Raw genomic sequence first — 11841 nt, 5'->3', positions numbered from 1 at the left:
TGCCCTATTCTATGGAGCCGTATGTTATGATGTTTTTTAAATCCTTTGTTGCAAATCTCATAGACAATCCTATATGTGGCTAATAGAGTCTTGGAAGATAGAGCGACGAATTCTACATTCGGGTCTGATTCAAATAGATGCATAAATTCAATAAGAAGAAAAATGAAGAAGAGCAATAATTGGGATTCGAGTTTTACTTGGGTTGCTCGGGAGTTTTCTCTTTTTATTCGAAGGAGGTTGGGGAGTGATTTGAGTCGTTGGACGTTGTGGTGGAGCAAAGTTATATTGTTGAGGTTTGTTGCTGGAAGAAGCACTAGTGGCGTTGCCAAAAGCATGTAGTGATTCTTGAAACCCTACTATGGAAGGTGATGATGTTATGATGCTAGCTTCTTTTCCCGTGATGAAAGGAAAAGCAAGAAATTAGGTGTATATATATTACGTAAAGTTGTCCACATGACATATTCGTGCAAAAACTTCATCCATATCGAACACATGATATCTCTTACAATATGAACAAAAGATCTCTCACAATAATTAAATACTATCCAAAGTTGTATTTAAATTTTTGCAACTTTTAAGACTTTAAATTTTTTTTTATGTTTTTGCACATCTTTTGCACATCAAGTGCACAATAAAAAAAAGTGGTCTATTTCCTTCCTCTACCACTTTTACTCTTTCAAAAAACACTTTCCCTCTGTAGCACGTCAATTGCACATTTTTTTTCTTTTGGCCAATATTTCAATTAGACTCTCATGTGTCACCCAAAATTTCAACTATTACCGAATTGTCTACGTCACATATATATGAAAGAACTTATTTGAGAAAAAGAGAGAGGACGCGACAATCATGTATTGATTACACAAAAGCTCCTATGCGTTGTTTTAACAAGCAAAATGCTTTCATTTGATTTCTCGGTTGCATTATGATGCGATTATCATCTCAATGTTAAAATGTGTTTCTACACTTTTTGCAATTTCTCAAGCTACAAAAGAATGTTGATGATGTAGAGGATGATGTAAATGAGCAAGCTTCTAAAGTAAGCTATGGGTGGCCTCTTGCATTAGCTAAAGAGAAAAACCTTCTATACCAAACTAGAGAGTGACTTATTCCATAGGCTAAACATGAAAATATCCGGAAGTCACATATAATGATTTTGGTGTTGGGTTTGATGTATGTCACATCATACTCTAGTGCCACAGGTATTGGAGTGAGTCTTCCAATCTAATTCAACTACATGCCTCTTCGAGCATTTCTCACACTTCTTACACTTTGGACTTCTCCTCACCATGTTTTCTACAAAGTGCTTCTTGATCCAATCAAGTTGCCAAGAGCCTTTGATGGGTTATGGTGGACACAGCTCTGCTCAGGGCACACATACACGTTCTTCCTTATGACCACCTTATTTGCTCTTTTGCTCAAACTTCCATGGGAGGATGTGCCCTCTTCCGTGGAGCCGCATGTTCCGATCTCTCCGAAATCCTTTGTTGCAATTCTCATAGATAAACCTATTTGTGGCCATTAGAGTCTTGGGATATAGAGCAACAGCTTCTGCATTTGGGTCTAATTCAAATAGATGCACAAATTCAGTAAGAAGAAAAACTAAAGAACAACAATACTTGGGATTCGAGTTTGACCTAGATTGTTCGGGAGTTTTCTCTTTTTCTTCGAAGGATGAGGCTGGGGAGTGATCTAAGTCGTTGGAGGTTGTGGTGGAGCAAAATCATATTGTTGAGGTATGTTGCTGGAAGAAGCATTGGTGGCATCGCCACAAGCATGCCATGATGCTTGAAATGCTACCATGGAAAGTGATGATGTTATGGCATTAGCTTATTTTCACCTGATGAAAGGCGAAGCAAGAAATGAGGTGTATATATATTACGTAAAGTTGTCCACATCACATAATCGTGCGAAAACTTCATCAATATTGAACATTTGAAATCTCTTTCAATATGAAGAAATGATGTCTTACAAGAATTAAATATTAAATGAAGTTGTATTTAAATTTTTGAAACTTTTAAGACTTTAAAAAAAATTATTTTTTTGCACATCTTTTACACATCAATTGCACAATAAAAAAATTGGTCCATTTCCTTCTCCAACCACTTTTTCTCTTTCAAACAACATTTTCCCTCTATAGCACGTCAATTGCGTATTTTTCTTCTGCCGATATTTCAATTACACTCCATGTGTCACCCAAAATTTCAACCGTTACCGAATTGTCTACACCATATATAAATGGAAGAACTTATTTGAGAAAATGAGGAAGTACGTGACGATCAAGTACTGATTACACAAAAGTGGATTTGAGTTGTTTTAATAGGCAGAATGCTTTCATTTGATTTCTCAGCTGACATTTTTGTGTATTATGATACGATTATCATCTCAATGTCACAACGTGCTTCTACATTCTTTTGCAATTTCTCAAGTTGCAAAATTATGCCTTCAATTTTGAGCTGTAATCACTTTCTTGTTTACCAGTGGTTATGTGTATGTCGTTGATATCTATCTGATATCTCCAAATGTTTGGGGAAAAGCTTTTGGGAATCTTTTCTTTGGCATTATGGGGAAACGCAGCTTCTTTTTAACTTCCAAGAAGCAAATAACTGAAGGAGTCATGAGAAAGGTGCTTTGGCCAAAAAGAATATTTATATAACTGGAGCTATATTGGGATCCCTTTAACTCGGGCTCTGGCCATATTATCGGGGATGAACAACGGGAATTGCCTTTTGGTTTGCCATCATTGGCACTCCTAACTCTCCATGCTTGGTTTCTCTCTTTATTCATAATGTTAATTAAGTTTCACGTTAATCATGCAGGCATCCATGATGTATTCACTCGGGCTATCACGTGGTGTTGGCCTTCTCTTCTTACTACTTAAAACAACAAAATTCATTTTGTCTCATTCGCTTTTCAACTCGCTCTCACGCCAGAAATAGCAAGCGACATCATATGCAGACTCACCGGCAGACGTTGTCGACGCCGGCTCCTGCCTAGCTGATGGCGAACGGCGTCGTCGCTGCTTCCCCTTCCGAAGAAGTCCCAAGAATATTTCCCTGCAAGACCATGGAAGAGCCCTTCTGCGACCAACTCCCCATCTCCTCCGAACGGGGTTGCTACAGGGGACGGTGGCGGCACTAGTAACGGGCATTATGGTGCTGGTGCTGCTCGTTGGCTTGTGCATGGCCGTTTTGCACCCGAAGAGGAAGATGAGGCTCAAACAGGGGTATATAGGACTTTTCAAAGTTTGTTAGGCTTGTACAAATTTAGGGGTTTTTGATGACACAAAAATTATTTTTTGGAAAATATATCACATGTACACTAATTTAGGGTTCTTAGTGACTAAAAAATTAGTTGGCCTAAATTTGTCACAAAAAAAAATCTGGGTCTTATATTTTATTAAAGTTAACTCATTGCAGGACAGAGAAAGTAATAAAAATTGCCACATCTCAATTTTTCCCCATTTTCATACATTTTAAAATTGCAATAGCATCACGCGCCTTTTATCCATTTTCCATCCCCTTCTCTCGTTTCCCAAATAGAACATTTAATAAAATTATATTTACGTGCAAAAATTGTGCACTCTATGTACGTAAGTTGATGTCCGCTTTTTACTATGGGCATGCATATATAAAAGAGGTGAAATACCAAAAGGCAGAGTTTAGGAATGACCTCAATTATATATGTTCTTTTGGCTAAGATAATGTATGAGAACGTGCTCTAGAGTTATGAAACTTGCGAAAGTGATCCATTGTGTTCACATCTTCAAGCAACCCGCCTTTGATCATCCGCTTCTCAAGAATCATACAATATAGGTTTTTTCCCCTCATTTTTTGACTTGTAACTTGAACTAGTATTCTATCCGGCGCATCTCTTGCAAAATTTGCAGTTAGCAGCAGCGAAGAATAATTGCAGCGACGACAGTATAAGTATCTTAATGACGAGGGCCATCATGGAGCAGTTCTAGAGAAAGCTTCGATACTGCAAGATGTTTAGGACATTCGGGCTGTATCAGAAGTATTCTTATGCAACCTTAGATATGTTTGCCCACCTTATTTAACAATCCGAAGCTGGCACTTTAATGGATAGCTGAACGATCCCCATTAGAAGACCACAAAAGAATGACAATCGTCATGTTATACCATTATCGTCAAACGTGAAGCAGCTCAATCTGAGCAGGAATGCCTTCATTGCACCTCCTGGACGTGAAGTATGTGAAATACATCGCTATAAGACTTACTGTGGAGTTGATTTTGAGAAGCATTTTTGTTTATGCATCGATCCTTAAGTTTCACTTCCTTATGAGTTTGCTGTAAATTGGTCAGTTTACTCAAGTATCATTGACCGGCGGCAACTACCTAGGAGCTCATGCAATAGTTAATGTGTGGAATCCTACAGTAATCCTGAAACAACTTTCTCTCAAATTTGGCTAATATCAGGCCCCAAAGAGAAGATGAACGCTGTGGTAGCCGGATTGATGATAACATTTATAAGAACTTAGAATGATCGAATCTAAAGATTTTAGCATGATCGGCATTCTAAATTCGTGTAGATAAAGAAGATAAGAGGCTTGTGTTTTTATTATAGGTCGATACAGTTTCTAGTTGTAGCATGCAGACAAAGAGTTTCATCTATTGAACTGCGAGTTCTTAACTCTTTTGAGCGCTTACAATTCATCACACTCTCACAAGTCACAAGCATGTCAAACACTTTTAGATATGAAGTTGATGAGAAAGGCTAAAAAGTGTGACAAGATATGGCGATACTCTTGTATGGAAGTCGACTTCATCCGTTGGAGGAAATCAAAGCAAACCACGGATATGTGAAAGCCATCTTTGGGAATTGAGATCATAGTAATAAGTCCAGATGCCAATGTCAAGCATTGCCTGCATGTGCAGGAAAGCATTAATGACTATTATCTCCAGTTCAATGGTAAATCATGCCTCTATTTCTCTAGAATCCATAATTGCTCTAGAGAAAGGAAATGGCATATACGAGGATTGTCCTTAATTGTTCCCTTGATTCTTTCTCGAGAATCCATTGTCATTCTCCTTTGAAATTGGGAATAAGATCTAGCCCCATTCATTATTCTTTGCTTTCCTTAATCTCCATCCTTAAAAATTGTTTGATTACGAGGAAAGAATTCAAGGGAATGATATGTTTAACTAATTCCCAAATGTATAGACCACATGAACATAGGGCCTGCTTTCCTCCTTCCATGGAAATGAATCTCAGATAAAAGACCGATGATAGCCCGCCACAGTTCGATTGTCTCGAATTTGCCTTCTAGCTGCTGTCTCCGAGCCGGGTAGGGACTTCCGTGATTAAGCGCTCAGCCCCGCACCCCTTTTGCTCCGCCTTGCTCCATTTAAATGATGAGCTGAGTTCGGTCTCTTTGCTTTTCAAGTGTTTTGTTCCCAACCGAGTTGATTTGTTAGATGTTGAGCATGACGATTGTTTGGGGTCTAGATATGAATTTGAGAGCTTGGTTCAACGCTTATAAATCCTCATGATTATCTTCCTTTTCCCTCAATTTCGAGTTCGGAACAACCTGGTGCATCGAGATTAAGTTTTGGAGCCTGTTGATCGCATCTGGCAAGCCGAAAATTACCGTGTCGGGATTCCTCGAGCTGAACCTGCACAGCTGATGGCTCCAGTCTTCGCCATGGCGCTTGGGAGGACATAATCGAAGGAACCCCTATTGACGAGCCGGCGGCAAAGGTCGACCACAACTGGGGAGGAGCTCGACTTGACAGCCACAGAGCTCCCATGAGATCCGGAAAGCCATGGAACGATGAGGTTTGGGCCGGACATGGACAAGGAAAACCATGAACACGGTGAGGTGGGGACAGCCATGGAGCTTAACTGGACAGCCATGGAGTTGGCCGGGCTGTTGTCGTGGGTGGAGTTGAACCAGATCCGGAAAAAAAAAAAAACCCTGGGCTTCGAATTCAAATCGTGCTATGACTTTTTGTGGTCAGCTATTTCTGTTGGGAGTCATGACAGACATGCCGAGAGACAGGCTTGCGCAGGAAGAGAAGACGGGCTTACCTAAGCCTAAATGCATATTGAAAACCATAGAGGTCATTCTTAGACCTTTCCGTTGCTGTTTTCGATTATTTCTATGAGATTCTACCACATTAGTTTGCATAATAATCTACCTTATGTGGAATGTTGAAATTGAATTGCAATGTTATATTATAATGTCTCGAGACAGGTGCAATGATTCATTGTGTCGACTTCTTCAAGCAACCCGCCTTTGATTATCCACTTCCGAAGAATCACATCCTACAGGTATTGCTGAATTCAGTTACGTTTGGGACCAATGATGTTGAAAAGTTATGGTGACCGAACTATATGAGCAATTTAAATGCGGTTTAACCAATCAACCATATGAGACAACATCCTAGTCAAGGCCAGCATCTAGCCATTGCAAGAGAAGTAAAATTTTTCAGGGATACAAACCAGTTATGATGGTTTTAAGTGATTTTCCTGTTTACCGACTCTGTTTTTAGCAATTAGTTGGGCTAATAGAAGCCGAATCCATCACGACTATCGCAGCGCTTAGAATAAACCAAGCTCAAAACCAAGATGAAACTCACAAGATAAACTCAATTTAAACATACATATGTGGACGACAGCATGAGAAGCTTTTAGGAGGTCCAGGTCCTCATATAACCATCCTAAGCAAAAGTAATTTCAGTTTCTTAGTAAGATGAGCCAGCTAGATGGCTCTTTCCTCTGATGATCTAACAAAAGTTGAAACTTTCATCTTCAATACTTTACAGGTGAAACCGAGCTCAAGCCAAAATGAGGCAGAATTATCCGAAGGCGTGTTCAGTCAAGTTCGGTGGAAATATGGAGAGTGCCCTGAAAGAACGATCCCCATTGTAGCCAGCAAAAGTGCGAATGAGATAAAGAAAACGTACCCACCCATTCATTCAACAAATGAATTGAGTCGGCCAAATCCAACTTGACCCGATCCAAGCTACTGGTCATGTTCTTAAGACCGTCACTTTTGAGTTCATTTTCCTCACAGAGATGCAACATCACAACTACCGCTCAATTGGTCATCTTTCCGCTCGATTAATTCATCTTTCTTGTTTGCTTAATCGAGAAGACAATGCTCCTTTTTTAAAGCTTGGTTTAGAAAGTACTTGTATTTGCAATCTGAAATCATTTGGAAATGGGTATCAGCATTGCATCATAAACCTTTTGGACATTGTATGGACATTGAATGGAAAAGGTATTTCCTGAAGAATTGCTCAAGCAGTGAACGTATGAACACTCTTGGCCAACTTTTGGGCACTGAGTTGGTGTTCCAAGCGTCAGAATATTCTTGCATGCTCATCATGATTGTTGCTGGACAGTAGCCATGAGTCCGTGCCCTTCATTATAGTAAAAAACTCGTCATGATTTAGTTAGCGGCGCATTGATGATGTTCAAAGCAATGTGAATTTCTTTAAATAATTTTTTTCCCCTTCTTTTTTGGCCTCGGTTGTATGGCAAAAGTGTGACGCCCGGGAAATTTGGACTATGTAAATTTGCCCGAATTCAATAAAAAGAAGAAATTGAATTTTAATCGGTGCAAATTTTGGGATCGCAAGGACATAAGTGATGATTTTTGGACGAGTCCCGAAATGTCGTCCGATTTCGATTGAGTCTCGAAATCGTGGTCACCGCGACTTAGAATTTTTAATCGTCGCGCCTAAGCCTTTTTCCCGGACCGACCCTAGCTCGTAGAAATCCAAATTTTATTCTCAATTTGTTGAGCCAAAAATCCAATCAGTCCCGAATTATTGAATCCCTCTTTTGCCCTTGAATTATTTGCTAGAGACAAAATTATTTTAACCCTCTCTTGGTGGGCCCCACTTACCATTAAATCCCCCACCAACTAGTCACCCTCAAGTCAACTCACATACACTCTCTCTTCCTTTTTCTCTCTCTCTCTCCTCCCTCCCTCTCTTCTCACGCCCGACCCCTCTCTTCCTCATCTTCCTTTTCTTCTTCTTCTTCTTCTTCTTCTTCTTCTGCGAGCAAAACCCCCCTCCCTTCTTCCCTCAACTTCACCTTCTCCTTTCTAATTTTTCTGCAACTTGGGCGACCACCACGCCATTCCGACCGCCGCTCCACCTCCTCCGTCATCGGTCGCAGCTCGTTGAGCTCGGCCACCGCGAGTCGCAAGGGCCCGCATCCCCGGAGCTCGAGGCCGTAGTTCGCCGCCTCGTCACCCTCGTCTCTCTCCCGAGCCAACCTCCACCGCACCTCGACCTCACGTCGCCGCCACTCCGACCCGAGACCAGCCCCGCGACGCGCGACCTTACCTCAGGCCGTGGTCGCCCCGAGCTACACCCACCCGACCACCTCGGTCCGACGCCGACCCTAGCCACCGCAAAGCTGAGTTGCTGTTTTCGCCACGAGCTCGTCGCCATTTTTGGCCGGTTTAGTGTACGGGTGAACAGTGCCCGTGAACAGTATTTCGTGAACAGTGATCGGGGAACAGTGAACAGTGCCGCCGCCGGTGAACAGTGTTCCGCGCGTGAACAGTATTCCGCGTGAATAGTGAATTTCGGCCCCAACCTCGAAAATCGTGCCCGACCCGACCTCGACCGCTATTGTTGGTGAGTTGACCCTAATCCTTGGTTAGGGCGCTAATTGCGCCTAGAATTAGTTAGCTAGTCGATAGGGCATTTAGGTAGATTTGATTATGGTCGGATTAGTTAGAAACTCGGTTTAGGGTAAATGACCGTAATCGATTAAATTAGAATTGTCTGTGGCTAATTGTTATTAAATGAATTTGACTGTTTGTTGTGATTTGATCGCGAGCGAGCGATAGGTTAAGGACGAGCGATCGATTGGCGACTATAAATCAAATTGGTTAATTAATGACTCTGGTACGAAATTGAGCCTTTGTGTGGCCTAATAGAATTGGTTTATTCGTGTTGAATTGATGACTTTGTTTGGGCGGATCACCGTGTTGAAATATTGAATTGAGTACCTTGTATGCTCATTGAGTGAATTGGCGTTCGCTTGGGAATTAATTGTCCCGTGTGTCTTTGCAACGTCTATTTTGTAGTCTGCATATACATATGACCGTGTGCAAGATCAAAGACATATTTTAGCATGAAAATGGCCTTGGGCCGAGTCTTTGAGCACGTCCGTGTGAGCATCCGGCCTAAATCAAAGAGAATAAATTGATTGATGTGTCGGGTGTGCTGTATGGTCATATGAAGGAACGATGATGGGTTTTCCTGGCAAGTTCGTCTTGTACACATAGTACACACCGTACCATTTTTATGGAACCACACGACTTGCCAGAAGCACGATAATTCATGCCCCGTATGGTACGTACGGTTTTAAGGGATTATCGGATGCCGGTCGCAGCTTGTGATGGACCGAAGCCCCGTATAGGGATGCCTACTTGCCGTGCCGTGCGGTGTGCACTGGATACACCGCTTGTAGTAGCCGTTGCCGAGAGGGAAAAGGAACGTAGCCCGGTCCCGCCGGAAGAATGCGGGATCGCATTAATTGTGAGAGTCGATCACGCCGGTCGCGTGGATCCTCATCACCGTGGCGCTAAGGGCGCGATCATCGTTAATAAATGGACTCGTGTGGTGTCCAAGGCATACTTGTGAGTGTGATGCGTGTTCGGTTGGTCGTCCGATGTGGCTGTTGAGTGGAGTCAAGCATTGCATTCTGTGTGGCTCAAGGTCGGTAAGTATGCATGTGGGTGATTATTGCCGTGTGATATGATGGCTGGATATATGTATATATCGTGATTTTTATAATCCTCGTGTTTAGGAGGTTCCGGTGAATCGGTGTCCTAACCGAGCTTAGGCTTGATTCACTGAGATTTATATCTCACCCCGTTGTGGGAACCACTTTCAGGTCCCAAGTGATGGAGCTTTGCGGATTCCAAGGCCAGGTTGAGGATAATCTTTTGGAGTAGATGAGAAATTAACCTTATCCGACCTAGTACCCTTTTGAGGTCTTAGTGAGCCGCCCCGAAGTATAGGGTTGTATATCTTTCCGTAGCTCAGTAGGGTTAAGACTCATCTGCTGTCCGGTGACTGTATATGTTACCTTTTGATTATTTGCCTTGGTATGTATCTCCCGCTATGCTATCCCCGCTTGTTTATATGTTGTCCGGGTGTAAACCGTTTCCGCATGCGTATATAATGGTAAGGTCGATAACGCGCCTGGGACGTTATCCTTCATGACCTAGTGGCGATTTGGTAGGGATGTCGCGGGCTCGAGAGTCGGGGTGTGACAAAAAGCACTGTGATGCACGCAATACTCGTTCCATTTATTTTTAGCTACTGGTGGATTGGACGAGTGGAAAAAATCTTATTATCCCAAGAACTAACTGCATCTTCTTCTGTCAACGAAATTAGAGCACCTTATGTTGCGAATGTGTCGTCCTTGCTTGGTATTTCCATGGAACTAGGCAAGGGTTCTATCTCCAAGAATTGTAGTTCCGGCAACTCTATTCTATGAGGTTGTGTTAGCATTTTCGTTATGCGATTGCATTTCTTGTTGACCTACATGACGCAGGGCTGTTTATTGCAAATGCTTTAACGAAGAAGAAGTTCTACAAGGATGCCATCAGAGTTGAGGCCTTGTCTTCATCCGAAAGATTAGGTTCTGAGGAACTCTGCTCTGGTGACCTGCTTAAGTAGGATCCTCTCTCTAGTGGGTTGATATGCTTTTAATGACCTTAAAAATTCCTTCTTTATATTAAATAACGTGTCTGGAATGTGAAGGCAATTGATTTCAATCCGATTTCAATCCGATTAACGACATCGTGTTATTGCATTGCGCTTCTCAAGTAGTGAGCTCATTCGCCAGGAATAATGAAAATTTACAGCCTGGAAAGCATTGACGGAATGAATATGCTTTCCAAAAGGAATCAGATTTCATCGTTTGGTACATCCACACCACATCAAATGCCCAGCAATGAAGTTTCTGAGAAATCAGTTCTGCTGAGTGAAGCTGTTGATATTTGAGAAGATAGAGAGGAGATTGGTTCAACAAAAGGGGAAAATTTAGATGCAAATGCATTAAAAGGGCATGTTAACTTGAACCAATTTGATTTACCGGATCAATCTGATGCAGCCTTTGTGGCACGAAAATGCTGCATATGAGGTGCCGGTGAGGGATGCTTTGGAAATAGGTCTAGAGTCTCAGGATTTAAAAAATGCTGAGGCATATTTTGGTGCACATTGTGCTACAGACGGAAAAACCATGGCGAGTGTGGGTTCAAGTCCTCAAGGAGAGTTACTTTTGGTATCTGATAATTCACCTTATTGTGAAGATGTTTCGGAGTCTAGCCAAGTAAAGGAACATAGAGATGGTGCAACCTTAATGTGTAGAAGTACATTCCTCAAATTGTTATGATCCTAGAGTCGCCAGCAGTTAAATTATATGATATTTTTTTATTGCATACATGTAATTCTAAACATGACTTAGGCCCCTGAAGGTGCCGTTCCAAAATGAGTATTTTTCACTAGCATGAAAATTGACCTGTTTTTTCTCTGTCTCCATCTTCGGAAGGGAAATGATAAATCTTTGATGCATATCTCCTCTTGATCATAATCACCGTGAGTAGTGGACTTCCTCTGGAATCCATAATTGTTCTAGAGAAAGAAAATGACACATGCAAGGTGAATAATTGGATACGAGGGTTGTCCTTAATTGTTCCCTTGATTCCTTCTCGAGAATCCATGGTAATTTTCCTTTAAATTGGGAATAATATCTAGCCAATTAATAATTCTTTGCATTCCTATTGACACCTAAATTTTGGCGGCATAATTAGTCATTTATTACATAGAAAATAGGGATCGA

The 11841-nt window shown here is 41.6% G+C and overlaps 1 long non-coding RNA gene across 1 annotated transcript; it reads left to right on the top strand.

Annotated features, from left to right (window-relative positions):
• The first annotated feature begins 2691 nt into the window (after positions 1–2691).
• LOC125316399 lies at positions 2692–8696 on the top strand. Its single transcript, XR_007199624.1, has 3 exons — positions 2692–2847; positions 5576–5578; positions 8684–8696. It is a non-coding gene; the product is annotated as an uncharacterized LOC125316399 (long non-coding RNA).
• Positions 8697–11841: the final 3145 nt, after the last annotated feature.

This window comes from Rhodamnia argentea, chromosome 8, assembly GCF_020921035.1.
Source record: "Rhodamnia argentea isolate NSW1041297 chromosome 8, ASM2092103v1, whole genome shotgun sequence".
In the NCBI taxonomy this organism is placed as follows: Eukaryota; Viridiplantae; Streptophyta; class Magnoliopsida; order Myrtales; family Myrtaceae; genus Rhodamnia; species Rhodamnia argentea.
The sequence above is the reverse complement of the archived record's forward strand: the minus strand, read 5'-3'. Positions and strand labels throughout refer to the sequence as shown.